This window comes from Podarcis melisellensis (genome assembly GCF_964234715.1).
Source record: "Podarcis melisellensis genome assembly, chromosome: 2".
In the NCBI taxonomy this organism is placed as follows: Eukaryota; Metazoa; Chordata; class Lepidosauria; order Squamata; family Lacertidae; genus Podarcis; species Podarcis melisellensis.
Window position 1 is genome coordinate 91,151,361 of NC_138529.1, and position 15,788 is coordinate 91,167,148.

Sequence of the window (15,788 nt, forward strand, 5' to 3'; positions counted from 1 at the left end):
GAGCTGGACCATAAAGAAGACTGATCGCTGAAGAATTGATGCTTTTGAATTATGGTGCCGGAGGAGACTCTTGAAAGTCCCATGGACTGCAAGAAGATCAAACCTCTCCATTCTTAAGGAAATCAGCCCTGAGTGCTCACTGGAAGAACAGATTGTGAAGCCGAGGCTCCAATACTTTGGCCACCTCATGAGAAGAGAAGACTCCCTGGAAAAGACCCTGATGTTGAGAAAGATTGAAGGTACAAGAAGAAGGGGACGACAGAGGGTGAGACAGTTGGATAGTGTTCTCGAAGCTACCAGCATGAGTTTGACTAAACTGCGGGAAGCAGTGGAAGACAGAAGTGCCTGGCATGCTCTGGTCCATGGGGTCACAAAGAGTCGGACACGACTAAACGACTAAACAACAACAACAATGACAGAGCAAGCAAACCGGCGGCATAATATATGTTGCTAGACTACAACTCCCACCACCTCTGATCACTGATGATGCTGATTTGGGTAGAAGTCAAAAACATGTGGAGAGCCACATATTCACCAGCTCTGTTCCATGACCATGCCTGCACATGCAAATTGCAGGATGAAATTGCTGCTGTGCAAAGAATTATTCACATATACTGTTACTCTGGAATTAGCACTCAGGCAGGGGGTAAAGTATAGGAACTGTCAATAAACACTGCCCTGAATTCTACAGCTCAGTATCCATGTCCTGGAGTTTTTTTTTTAATGAAGCTATAGTTCCAAACATAGTCAAAAAGTTGCTTGGTTCATGAGACAATCAAGTGGAAATCTGGCCTTTGTGCAAGTTTTCCAAGTTGTAAACTGCAAAGAGGCTCTGTGATTGCTACCAACAAGATAATGAGAATTTAAAGTGTCGTCCTTGATTAAACACCACATCTAGGTCCTAACTTCATATTATGGAAATGACCTGATTAGCAGTCATGTTGTTTATCTTTTATAGGGAGGGGTGGGGGGGCATTGGCATTGCAGTCACACAGAGCAGAGGTTAAGCCTTCCCTCTCCAGCTTAGATATCAGTAAAAACCGCTTACACAGAAGCACTTAGCATCAGGGAAAAACACTCCCCACTTCACTAACTGCCACATGGGCAAGGGTTTTTTACCACGATTTCATCTGGGGAAGGAAAATTGAAGCCTCCAGTTCACACACTACAGTGCCAATGACCAAACATTTCACTTTATTTTCAAAACATAATGGACCAGATCCAGCATTCTCTGGCCATCAGTGTAAGTGCTGTTGCAATAGCGGGAATAATGGTTGCGCAATATGAAATCCAGTGCAACAGTTGTGCTAAGGGAAGCTTGTTGTGTAACTGGCTGTAAAACTGCTTGTGCAGTAGGAAGTAACAGTGCTACAGCACTTTGTTGTGTAACCAGCCACGAGGCTGGCTTTCTGTGCCTTCGTTTGTGCAAGCCATTTCGCTAACACAAGTAGTACAGCACTAAGAGACTTTAACTTAGCAAGATACTGAATTCCTCCCAATGAAATGAAATGGATGCAGTTTACTACCATTGCCTTCAAATGGCAGAATCTTAGAAAAGACATTAACGGCTGTTCTAAAATCTAATTAAATTTTAGAGTGCTAGTAATACAGCCATAAGGCTTGCATAAGCCATTATCTACATTAATAAAAATTAAAGTCAAAAATTAAAGTCAAACAATATCTGCACAATAGTAATGTACCTGGATTCAAGGTCACTTTAATTCCCTGATTATGTTATTCTTGTTTATAGTTGCCATAAAAAATATTGATTATTTAATCAAGTTTTCAGATGCGTGTTCATTTGTTTCAACTTTGTTCTCCAAATGCACATTATTGAGACAGAAATTATGAAGATAATTATTTCTTTGCTTTATTTCTTTGCCATTACAAACAGAGTATGAATTTTATGAAAATCTGCAGAGATGCTTGGGAAAGAAAAGTGTAGGGGGGAAAGAAAAGAAGAGATTTAAGATGTATTTCTCTCTAAAGCATGAAGATGTACAGAACAAGCGTCACCAGTTAGGCGAGAATATAAACATAGGGAATGAAGCAGTCAGTATCCCTGCATAGCTCTGTAGAATATATACAACACCATGTGAAAGATGTGCTCTCTGTGTGTGTTAATATCCTCACGGAAGGTTCCATGTTGAGTTAAACATTCAGGTAAGTAGGTGTGGTGAAATACCTCTATCTGATACCTTGGAGGCTCACTACCACTTACAATAGGTAATAACGGCCTAGATGAACTATGATGATTGCTGTTCCAATAATTTAAAAAGGTTGGATTATGTGAGTCCTAAAAAAAGAAAAGAAAAGGAAGAAACACAGGGGGAAAGTGCAGGAGAATGACTTTATTGTGGCACCCCCATAACAGATACTCCATAAAAAAAGTGACTTGAGAGTGGCATGTCATTTGAAAATACCTGGGGGGGGGGGGCTGGTTTTGGGAAAAGAAAAGTCTTGACTTTTACTCAGTAGTTTCATTTTAGATTATTTTTTATATCCCATTTTCCTACTAAAGTAATACCAAAAGTGATTGTAGTAGATAAATACTATCCCAAAATCCCAGATGGGAAGAGCTGCATTTGCTTTATTAGCACAAATTTGCAGGAACTTCCATTATTGCAAAAACTACTAGCTGATGAAAATAGTTAAGAGTTGCTGTTTTAATTTTCCCTGAGTTCCTGAAACAATGTGAATGGGCACTTTTCAAAGCTTTATTAGATTTTGGAGTGTAGCCAAAATATTAGAGTGGTGGTGGGAAGTTCAGGTGTCAATCGGCTGACAGAGGGAAGATTTTGAGGTATCGGGCATGGTGATTTAGTATGCCTACACTGAGACAGTAAGTCATGCAGGGTTTGCAACAATCCTCATGCCAAACCAAATAGCTGTTCAGGGACCAACAAGATCAGTCTAGGTCAGCAATATTCAAAACAGCGACCCTAAACATTAGGAAGAACCGCCTAAACATTAGGAATAACTTCCTGACAGTAAGAGCTGTTCGACAGTGGAATTTGCTGCCAAGGAGTGTGGTGGAGTCTCCTTCTTTGGAGGTCTTTAAGCAGAGGCTTGACAACCATATGTCAGGAGTGCTCTGATGGTGTTTCCTGCTTGGCAGGGGGTTGGACTCGATGGCCCTTGTGGTCTCTTCCAACTCTATGATTCTATGATTCTATGCTAATAAATCACCCTCCTAGTTGGTACCTCTCACATAGTGGACAGTTCTCTTTAACATGCAGGGGTGTCCATGCTTTTTTCAAAGAGGGCCAGATTTGATGAAGTGAATATGCATGAGGGCTGACCGAAGTTGTTGACCTTTCTTTAGGAATGAAGTTGTTAAGCTTTTTTTTAGCATTTTACCTCAAAGTTGTTTACCTTTTTTTAGGATTCAGGTTGTTGGCCTTCTTTTCGGATTTTACCCCAGGAAATAAACTACCACAGGGGCCAGATTAAGCCGAGGGGGCCCCGGGCTGGACATTGGATATGCCTGCATTACAGCTATTTAACATTCCTCTCCACAAAGAATCCTAGAAACTTTTATTTGTTAAGGGTGCTGGAAACAGTAGTTCTGTGAAGGGTGAATTAGAGTTCCCAGGATTCTTTTTGGGGGGTGGGATGTGCTTTTAATGTAGGGTGTGTATGCAGTTACAGTAAAGGCATAAAATGACTTGAAGGATTGAATAGGCTGCCATGCTTTCTTGTTTAAGCCCTGTAACGTCACTCTTAGTATTCCACTTTTAAGCTACTATGTGTTGGAAGAAGAGCGTTCCTTTTGTGAGTAGAAATGCTCATTTTGCCTTTGTGGAAAGGACTGTGATCCAAAGGGTGCTTCAACTGGAGGAAGGCAGGGAGGCAACTTTCACTAATCTCTCCCTTCATCCTGTAGACCCCACTGTCAGCCCTCCTAAGCAATGCTGCAAGGGAACTATGATATCATGAAACACCATCTTTCTCCTTCCACTAGCAGGAACACCCTGTGAGTAGAGTTCTTACAGGAACTTTGGATCTAAGCTACTGTCTTTAGCCGCATGCTCCTTTTCCTTCAAAGCAAATAGTGGGTGATATCCAGTTGTGTTCTCTCTGCTTATTGAAGGCATCTATCAGCACAATACGGACAGAGACAATTTTCAGTGATGCTTTTTCCACCCTGCAGCTTTGTGTGCCCCCACTCTGTGTGCTTTATAGTCTCCAAACCCTTCAGAGCAGATTTATTCCAAGAGATGCCTTCAAATCAGTGGAGGTAACACTATGAACACCACCCTATACTTTAGTAATGTGCTACAAGAAGATCCTTATAACATAACTCACTTGTTTCTGATGGTCTCAAATTGAGTCTATATGCTGTAATTCTGGTTCTTGCTATTTGAAAATAATCTTCCAGAGTCTTCCTAAAGTACTACAACACCCACTTTACAGTGCAGGGATGAAGAACCTGTGGCTCTCCAGATGACACCCAATTCCAATTCCTGCCATCCCCAGCCATCATGAACAATGGTCAGAAATGACAGGACTTAGTCCAACAAAATCTGGAAGGTCAGAGTTTGCGCACCCTTGCTGCAATGGTTCTTCCACATGAAGTACGTATCTTAACTAACCACATCCAAATTGCTTATCCTTTAAAAACCCAACTTTAAGAGAGGTATGTACATAAGCAATTGTAGAGATAGCTGGGAATACTTGGTTTAAACAATGTATGCAAAAGAAACCACTATCTATAAACTACTGTCTAGTCACTCAATTCCAGTTAATTTCTTCTAGCTTTTTCTAGCTCTTTACCACTCCTTGTTTAGCTCATTTTTTACACATGAAAGAAGTGCCAATTGGCTGCTGGCTTGAAGAGAAAACAGATTCCACATACAGGAGGACCATGCATATGGTGTTAAATGTAGAATTATGTCTTTCTAGGTCTTTCTAGGATACACACATTTTTTCCCCTCATCAAATTAACTTATAAAAATATGGAGAAGAAAATGCATACTTCAGGTGGCATAAGGATCATATTCTACTTGAAAATGCATGTACTAATAGGAGCTAACAACGGTTTAGAGGAGAAAGTGGAATGAGAGAAATAAAAATTTAACCACTGCAAAATCCAACTAATAGCAAAACACGCTATTCAAAAATATGTGCAAAGCCTACAATTTGGAAAATATTTTGACAGATTCCCTTACTCTGCCAGGGAAATATGGTATCATCAAAAACCATCTTTCTCCTTCCATCAGCAGGAACATCTGTGAGTAGAGTCAATTTTCAGTATTGTGTACTGTATCTAGAACTTTCAAAATGAGTCCCACTAGTAGATTTATCTAATTTCTTTTTCTCTTATTTAAAACGACTGCTTCAAGAGCTTCACCCAAGACTTAAATGAATGGATGGATCACCATGAAAGAAGATAGTCTTACGGCACTATTAAGAGGGCAGCCACACTGCTGCAGTTAATGAAGGGAAGACAACCAAAGAGAAGAGGACGGATGACCATGGATGTGTAAAATGGGATGGGGTGGGGGTAGAGAGAGTCCATGAAGCATGAATAGATCACAAGAAGCATTTGGTTTTGGATGACTTATTGTACTGCAATACCCTTTTTCTGTGCCTTCAGGATGGATAGCTGGTAATGGAGCAAAGTGTATCAATTACTCTGGGGAAATAGGTAGCACAAAATGCCTTTTGCTTCTCTTGCTAGTGCACAGAATAGCATTTTCAGTTCTATATTGTGTCAATTAGCCAAACAGGATGTGTTTGTTAAAAGAAAATGTTTGCCTCACACAGTGACCATTTTAGGATTTCTTCTCTCTCTCTCGCTACAGGATTGAGGTTGGGATGACTTCTCACAAGCAACACACCCCAACAAGAAAACTTTACCACTGGAACTGGAAACTTTTTCACCTCAAGAAGAATTTTATGTGATTACAGTTCTTTCTCCCTTTTTAAAATCTGTCCACAAGAAACCTTTGAAAATGATTCTATACCATATAATAATAATTATTATTATTTTGTCAGTTATTAAATTATTCTCCTGTCCTCGCCCCCGAGATGCCCAGGGCAGCAAAATATCTACAACCAGTTACAGCTAAAAACATTATTCCATCCAATTATTTCTGAGTTGCCAGAAACCATATTCTTCAGACACCAAATGGCTGGGTAAATAGGAATGCTTTCAATTTCCTCCTGAAAATTAATAATAATAGAGCCAAGTGAACCTCACTAGGGAGGGCATTCCACAACCAAGGAACCAGCACTGAAAGGACCCTGTCAATAGTCAATAGTCAGGTCAGAGGTGGTTGGTACAGTGGTACCTCGGGTTACATACACTTCAGGTTACAGACTCCGCTAACCCAGAAATAGTACCTCGGGTTAATAACTTTGCTTCAGGATGAGAACAGAAATCGTGCTCTGGTGTCACGGCGGCAGTGGGAGGCCCCATTATCTAAAGTGGTGCTTCAAGGCAATAACAGTTTCAGGTTAAGAATGGACCTCCAGAACGAATTAAGTACTTAACCCGAGGTACCACTGTATGGGGGAAGGCACTCTTTAGCATGAAGAAGAAGATTATGAAGGCATCTTAGCACTGAGACAGATAATGTTTACCACATCAGGGGAAAGACTTCTGAGCTTCCTAATATGGTACATCTTCAGATGCACACCAATGATTTTTATCATTAATCTCCCTGTATAGTTGAAATTCCATACATTGCTAAAAGGAAGATCTATTGTTGTATTAAGGCAATTCACTTTTGCTTTTCCAGTGAACAAACATCTCAAAAGCACCAGCTCATAGCATGATGGAACATAAAGGTAAAGGACCCCTGACAGTTAAGTCCAGTTGCGAACAATTCTGGGGTTGCGGCGCTCATCTCATTTCACTTGCCGAAGGAGCCGATATTTGTCTGCAGATGGTTTTTCCGGGTCATGTGGCCAGCATGAATAAGCCGCTTTTGGCAAAACCAGAGCAGCACACGGAAACACTGTTTACCTTCCCACCGGAGAAGTACCTATTGATCTACTTGCACTCTGACGTGCTTTCAAACTGCTAGGTTGCCAGGAGCTGGGACAGAACAACTGGAGCTTACCCTGCCGCAGGGATTCGAACCGTCAACCTTCCGATTGGCAAGCCCAAGGCTCAGTGGTTTACACCACAGCACCACCCACGTTCCTTAATATCTCAAAAGCACCAGCTCATAACATGATGGAACATAGAGAGGAGCAAAATGAGCGCATTCCACAATATTCTGTATGGCCAGAGACCTCTATACTAAATGTGCACCCATGAAACAAACATGTTTAATATTTGGTATTTAAGATCTTTTGGTGTAGCTTTCATGTGATCATTTTAGTTTCTGCCAGAGGCTCTTCCCATTTGTGTCCTTTTTTGTAGTTTCTTCTGACAGTTACACATTTAAACAAAAGGTTCTCTGTATGTGTGTATATATACTTTAATAAACTTTTTCCTTTCATAGGAAAGGTTATGTTGTGTTAGGATGAGTGAATAAAAGGTCTCAGAGCATCTTCTGTTTAGCCCGCAGAGGAGCTGTGAGCCTCGGGCTGAAGGAATTGCAGATTGCCAGCCGATTAGAATAAAAAATATTCTTTTTAATATTTTTGTATGCTTTATTGCTTTTTCACTTGCTTGACAGTTTCATCTACCCACTGCCATCGGCTATCTTCATCAGTGACTGATCTCTTTTCCCTCTCCTGTCCAACAATGCAGGAACATTTGAATTGCAGGACAGGCTAGAAACCTTTATTTCATATAATAATAATTGTTACAATAGAAAGTGACTGCTGTGCACTGAACATTCTTGAATGTCACTTGACTCACATTTAAATATTCTCCTCTATGTCTCACTGTAACAAAGAAACTGAATACTAAACAATGGAGCCATTACCAATCCAAAATCTACATCCTTCTACTACTCGACGGTCAGTAGGACTATTTTACCTACTGCCCAGGTGATTGTGAGTGTAATGAATGACTAATGGTTATGCATGAAACACAGAACAAACATAAAAATCCATGGAGTAATTTTTTTAAGGACTGAAGTCATATGTGGCATATCCTCTTCTCTTTCTCTCTCTCTCTCTCTGGAAAATATAGCAGATCAAAGAAACTGGACTGTCACATTTAGGGGTCACCCTTCTGGATAAAGCGGGGGTGGGGGAGAGGATAAATTATATTTCGACAGCATTCACGTTGCTTGCATTTTGTACACAGATTCCACTGAGATGGAAAGCTATCTCAAGTAGGTTGTGCAACATTTCAGAAACCACCATGGTATCACAAATTCCAAATACAGGTATATTGATTTGGTACATGTGTTTGGGTGTCTTCTTGGTTAACGAAAGAAAGAATTAATGCCAAACTTTATAAAGAGCCTACATCCACTGTTCAACTTAGTGTGTCAGTTTTTTCATAAGCATCATCAACCACTTACAGTTAATTTACTGTCATTTATTGGTGACTTCCTGGTGCTGGGCTATTGTTAATCTCGTTGCCACTAGACTAGTCATCTATGGGAGAGGAGGCTCATATCACCAGGGTGGGTGAGGGATGAAATAGGCAGACTTTTCACCCTGAAGCATTTTATTGTGAAACTTTTTATAAGCCAACCTTCAACAGAGTCCTGTGAAGAATACTCACTGTTCTATAATATATCAAGAACTTTTCTGGGTGGTGGTTGTATAAATTATTTTCTCATCAACCCTTTCACAAGGCAAGTTAAATGATGAGAATGAGGAAAAATCAGCCTTGAATAATTTCTAAAAAGAAACGTGCCAAAATCAATCAGATAAATTATTAGCAATGAATAATTTGGCCAGCTCAATTAGGCTAAAATGTCAGCATTAGCCACTGTCAGAAAAAGGTTAGCTAATCAGGTAAAATCATCTGACTGTTCTGTGGGACAAATTTTGATGATGATGATGATGATAATTAATTATTAATAATTAAATAATGAAGCATTTGTAACTTGAAGTGTATGTAACCCAAGGTACCACTGTATATGGTAGATTGGCCCTGACAACTTTTAAATGCAAATCGGTGCTCTACAGCACTTCCAAGAGTGTTTCGTTACTACTATATTGCAGGCACAGAAGTTGGCATGTATGTTTAGGAACACAGTGATGGCAAAATTACAAAACACCATGAGAAATACTTAGGGATGGATGGAGACTCTTTTGCTGTTTTTAGAATTGGAATACAATCCACGGAGAGAGGGGGGAGGATTAACTATGCCACGAATTATTAACAATTTGATATTAGAGGCCCAGTGACTAGAGTATATTTGGGATTCTAATCCTGGCCCAGTCTGACGTATTTGGGCTGCTGCTGCTAAACCCAGCTAGAAACTACTTGCAAACTTTGATCACCAGGATTATGGCACAGGTACTGCAGAGTTGAAGAAAACATAGCCTGAACATAGAAAAATATTTTCCTCTTCAGAGTATATGAAAACTGACAAACAAGGAATGTATTGTATCGTTCAGAAATCACGCTCACCTTTTTTGGAACCGCTTCTTAAACTGTGCATGGGATAGCTCTTTCCCTGGTATCTATGATGAAGGGTCCCAAACATGTGACACGCACCTGCATTAAAAAAACAAAAACAAACCAGAGGTCATATTTAGATCAGTGAAGCAGATAATGTAGGGAGGATAGTGCTGAGCCCATAGACCTAAAGAAAAACAGAGATGTAGGACATCATAGAGCTATAACACAGAGAAAAGATAAGAAACAACCGAGTCACATGATCCTTTGTAGGGATGCTGATCCACCTTGTCATCTCCACCCATAAAAGCAAGCTCTGCCATGGGACAGCAAAGCAGCTGCATGAGAAGCCTGCAGAGGCTACAGAAAGAACTGTAAGAGTGGAGGGATGTCCTATTTGCCATCCTTGGGCCCACCTGGGAATATCACCAAACCTGCTATAACCTGGAACTGAATGTGGAGAGTGCAGCCAGGAATGGCCCAACTGGTTGTAGACATTTATGAACCACAAAATGGTGCTTCTTAGGCAAGGAAAAAAGTGTTGAATGAAGCTCTACATCAGGAACAAGGGGGGAGGGGTGCAGAATAAAGATCTACACTGGCACCTGTTGCCCCTGTGGATTCTGCTGCCTGAGGTGGTTGCCTCAACTTACATCATGGGTGGGCCGGCCCTGAGTGCAGCTGACTGCTGAATAGGGCATAATGTGGGAAGCCTGAGGAAATGCCATCTACCCTGGTGGCAGTCAATAAAAACTGCCTAGAGAGAGTGATTAGGATAACGACAGCAGGTTCTTGGAGCACTCTTTGTGAGATTTTGCAGGTGAGCTGTGAGCTTGTTTGGTCCCTGGGAGGGTGGATGAGTAGAGTCCTGCATAAAAGCCAGGAGGCTTAGAGAAGAAGTGTGTCATTAAAAATGAACTGGTAACGAGTCTATATTTGTATCAACATAGCATTTGCACATGTAAATACCATGTGTATTTTTGTAACATTTGTTGTTTGAAGTTGTCTGTGTTGGTATAGTTCACACACACACACAAATATAACACACTATCCAGCAAAGGAATTATTGTTAAAATGGGTGTGTGTATAGATATTGAGAGTACACCAAAGAGTAATAACTCTTACACAGTAGTCAGTGGGTGTGTGAAATGTAGGAGCACAGGGGTTGGGTGAGAATGAGCAAAGCACTTCCGGAGCCGGGGGCAAAAGAGTAATGGTGCTGTGCAAGACATCTGCCTCTCTTATTTTTCCTGGAGGACAGAAAATCTTTTGTTATCAACTTGTTCAGTTAAATTACAAGCTCCAGCAAAGCCAATTACGTACTATCCAGTGCCTCTTGCTATTCTTAATCATTTGACTATGACTTCAGCCGAAAGGAGGTGCTTTCTCTAGACGTTGCAGAGTTTTCAGCTGAAATAATCTAATTTCACTCTCACTTAAGTAAATCTCTAGTTCAATAGACACTGTTCCAGTTGTTCTTGATCAAAGTTCTAATGCCCTGCTCTGGGGAGCAATAAAGCCAACCCCCCCCCTTTACAAACAATATCACTCCATAGCCTCATGACAGCAGTATCTCCACATATGCAGGAGTAAGAAAGAGCAGTCAAGAGAGCATGTCTTTTCACTCTCAATAAAAGGTTTCCTCCTGTCTGTCATTTCCCCCCATAAGAAAGCATCAAAATAACAACTTGGACTCTAAGTGGCTCGTATTAAAGTTGTGCTCTTCATAAGCCCATCTAAAAGACATTTGTTGCTATTAAGGGCTTCAGTTTTTGAAAGCCAAGCTACATAGTATCTATCAAAATATTTGTACTTGTCTGTAAACTGCTGGCTCAACTTTTAAGCTATCATTTCTTGGGTAACTAATCTCTACTATGAAGTAACACCCTAGGATTATAACCATATTTATACACTACTAGATAAATCGCAGGATAAAAACATTTGAGGGTTATTTCAGGAGGAACTGGAATGTTCTGTGCTGACCTATTTCTCAAACTGTAATAGCTTTCTTAAGAGTGGATCATGTTTTATTGGGATTAATATTGACTTAAGGTGCGTAAAATGGATAAGTGTCTTCCCAGGTGCATCCTGGGGCTCTTTCGAATATTAGTCAGGGAAATAAGTTCAGCCGGTGTTTTGAGAAACCGCTTCTATTTGCTTAATTCAAATATATGTCTGGATGAGCATGATCAATGTTCATTAAAAAAAAACCTACCAAAGTGACAGGTACACAAAACAGCTCTGGATGTTTACACATTTAAGCTTTCAGAGTTTTAATGAATAAATGGACTGTGTGCTTCCAAACGCAGGAAGGCACCATCTATAACTTTATATATTTGACACTTGATTACTCTTAGAAAGAATCTGGCTTGTGTGTTTGTTTCAAAACTTGCAAGGATGGTACTACTTAAAAACAAGCTGCAGGAAGCATAATCTTTTAAAATTCCAAGAAAAATGGAAGTGGTGATATTTTGGTGAAATGAAAGATTTATTATCTTCAATACTGCCACCATCTAATTTAATACAAAGTTTCGTTGAAAATAAAAATTGTCTCCACATGCTCCATAAGCTACTATTTCCTCTACCCACTTCAAATGTATGCAATATTTCTGAGCGATCTCTGCTATAGGGAAACGGATTCCAAGTGACAAAAATGGACTCTTCTTAAAACTTAAATAGAAAAGAGCCCAGGTCATGAAAACCTGCTTGATTTACAATTTAGCAGGATTAATAAAGGATGTAAAAATTTACTCCTGATTTCTCAAGGTTTGACTGGGGACTTGCTTCTGCCAGCCACAACCTAAACTGGAAAAAAAGAAACATGATGGATGGACAGAGGGGAAGATTCTCACTCCCCAAAAGCTTGTACAGTGAGCACAAAGGCTTGTAATATTGCAGTCAAGCAGAAATTTACAGACCAAGTTTGCAAAGCAACAGAACAAAAAGAACACTTTTTTGTGATGAATGGCTTCCATCTGTGGAGTTCACAGGCAAAAAGAAACTAGATTAATCTAAAGCCTAACAAGATGAATACAGAGTCATCTATATGCTCCAAAGACCGTGACTAAGGGATGTGTAAAGCGAAGCCTTAGACAACCGACACACTTTGGTAACCACTTGTGGGGTGGGTGGGAGGGAAATGTGATTCAATTATGTAAGGTGCACAAGGTTTTTTTAAAATTTAATTTTCCTGAGAAGTGATCCCTTGTATAGCAAATCTTAACCAAGGGACTGATTCAGTTTCCATCTGCAACCCCTATGTGTACTGGTCCACACATGAAAGTTTTCACCTGTCGACCTACCAGCAGCTCTCCCACCAGCACAGTAATGCACGTGTGGAATTGCTATGGATGTCTTGTGACATGAATAAGGATTAGGCTTAAAATGTTCACTTTTTAAAAAAAGAAATCCTGGCACATTAGTCGCTCTTGTGCATGTAAAAAACCCCCTGAAACCTTCTAAAATATTATCTATCCAATAAAGCCCTAGAGCTAAACTTGCAATTGTGGTCATTATACTGTTGGTGCTCCCGACTATAAGAGCAGCTTCACACCAGTTGGATACTTACAGCTGTATGCAATGTTAAGAAAGGTGCTATAAATAAAAGCACTTTCTACCTTTGAGAGCATTCACTTTTGGCATGCTAATTGCATATGTACAATCACCCAGAAGGCTGTAGCTCTGCCCCTGACTTTAGTTGTTTCCCAGTAAGGCAGTAACCACCCAGTGAAAGTAAATACTCAAGCTGGTGATTGCAAGGTGGCAGAACTTCTAGCTACAGGGAAGGTCTGAGGATTTTAATATGACATCACAGCTACCATTTTTTCCTTGTTACTTTTGCAGCTACAACAAGACATGGGCACAAACATCTCCTAGCTTGCATATGTCTCATCTTGCTGCTCTGGATAAGGCTGCCACTGCTGCAAGAAAAATGATGGAAACCTATAAAGAATTATAGCCTGAGGTGGGTGCTACATCTGCACAGCTCCTCTGGTTTTTTTGTTTGTTTGTTTTTCCTGTGCGACATTATCCTTGCCAGACTTGATGCCTTTAGGCAAACAGCTTGCTGCTTTACTACCCCTTTGATGAAACAAAACTGATGAATGGGGTTGGGTGTTTTTGCTCATTTGTTTTTTTTGTCCTCATACTCACGTCTGTTCTGGTTTTTAAAACTGCAACATGTTCTTCTTATCTGTAATTAAATAATGCCCTATTTTTTTATAAAGTGTGTTGAGGGGAGGCCCTATTCATTTTCTCTCACAAAAATGACTTGGCAAGTCTTCCTTGAGCTCAGAGTTGGCAGAGGACAAGCTGACTGAGACTAAGGCTATCATACCACCAGCTGGGTAATTGGACCAGGCTCCCATGGCTGGTGGATCAGAGTCCATGGAGCCCAAGGCTGGTTGTCCAAAGCCTGCAGCAGAATCATAAATGTGTACTTGCTGTTGGAATTGAGTGCCTGCATTTACCATCCTCCTGACTACCATGCATGGAGATGCAGAAAAGCAAACAAGTACAATATAATTTTCCAAACACCCCAAGAAAAGTGGCATGCTTTCCTTTAACCTACATGTTGACATCAGACAGACCCTAGCCCCAGGTGAGTGGTTTGTTGTCTGAACCACTCACATAGCCCCCAATGCAAAGTTCCTCTTTGTCTTCCATCTAGACTGAAGCCTAGGTGAGTATCTGAAAGAAGAAAACCTCTTATTTCTGACACACACTAGCTTCCCCCTTCCTGCTTTGCTTCCCTGGAAGTAATATCAATGTGAAATGATAGCCTGATCCAGCTGCACCAAAATAAGAAGGGTTTCTGATCCCGAGGCCACAGAGATCTGGCCTGACAGTGAGAGGATTAATCTTTCTTTTGCTATTCAACTCTGATCTAAACCTCAACCCAAGAATTTGCTGGTCACACAAGCTAGAATGTACCAGATATATTTGTGTAGACCTTTTGGTACAAGTGTAAACAGGCAAACTCTGCTGTGATATTCCACTATTTTTCCTGGGTGGAAGGGGTAGTATTATACAACATGGTTAAGACTGTATTTTTAATTTCAAAACCAGACTCCACTAAAAGGCCAAGTCTCAAGTACTTAAAAGCCATTCTCTAGAAGTCTTCAATGGGTGAAGACAGAGCCACGGATGTAGGAGGCTGGTGTCATGGGTAGAACTGTGTAAGGCACAGTAGCTGACACAAGCCTGAAAAAAGGAGAATTAGCAGACCTTCAGAGATGTAGTGTAGAAACTAAGAAATGATGCAGAAAGGAAAAAAGAGGGAGGAAAACAGGTACTAAATGAGCTATCCAAAAGTTAGAAATGAATGAATTTTACAGGAACCTGGATTTTGCTTTCCCCAGGTGTTCCATGAATAAAATGAATTGGTAGCATCATAACACACATGACTTGGAGACACTGATAGATCGATTCACTATTGCTCTCCTATGGCCATGAAGCAGAAAGCAAATGCCTATAACAGAGTACCGCGTAGTGGAAAGTAAGTCAACAATATTAGATATAGAGAGAATAAAAATGCATTCTCTGTTTTGTTCTTTCTTTTCATCAGTCACACCCACCCACCACAAATCCCTATTATAGAATTATTATGTCCCAGTTCACATATAATTCTACTGTAATCACAATTCAGCATGAATGAGTAAATATGAGCACGTTGTAAAATTGTGGCCACTTTGCTTCTCCCCCTGTCCTGTTGTTGTCATGCTACCTGCCACTAAGACATGGTTTGGCTTAATATTGCATCTGAACCAGTGCTACAGCTCATAGTTTTGTTTGGAGCAAGGCAAGTAATAAACTTGGATTCACATGAACACTAAGTCAAATCATTGTATGGCAGCAGCAGGATCAAGGGAAAAACAAAGCAGCTGTGGCTTTTCACAAAATCCACTCATATTTACCATATTTGCTCTTAGTAACATCCAAAGTTGCATTCTTTTTTTCTTGCCTATGCTGTGTTTGTGCCTGTTCCTTCAGACAAGAAAGCTAACACTGAACACTATTGTCTCAAAGAGAATATAATGATTACCATATTTTAAATGTTATTCTGATACTAAAACATTTCCAAAACTCCACCTAAACGTTACCTTTATCATAAAGAAAAGATAAACCTTTTCATTGCCCCTTCCAGAAATGAAAAAGTAAATATTGAGGTCTCTTGTAGTAACATGTAACAACTAAAAGCCCACATTGTGAAAATTCTGTTTTGCTTTGGGTAGAATAATACAGAGTCTTGACGAACAAAGACAATCAATAGCAGTACAAATATGTTTGCTCCCTGGCATGGTCA

The 15,788-nt window shown here is 40.2% G+C and overlaps 1 protein-coding gene across 4 annotated transcripts in view; it reads right to left on the minus strand.

Annotated features, from left to right (window-relative positions):
* Positions 1–15,788, minus strand: part of LOC309364369 (contactin-4) — a 528,932-nt gene that overhangs the window by 346,950 nt on the left and 166,194 nt on the right. For all 4 annotated transcript variants that reach the window (XM_081901475.1, XM_081901476.1, XM_081901468.1 and 1 more), the window contains exon 3: positions 9,497–9,583. The gene's annotated coding sequence lies outside the window, so the exon portion shown is untranslated. The remainder of the gene's footprint in view (positions 1–9,496; positions 9,584–15,788) is intronic.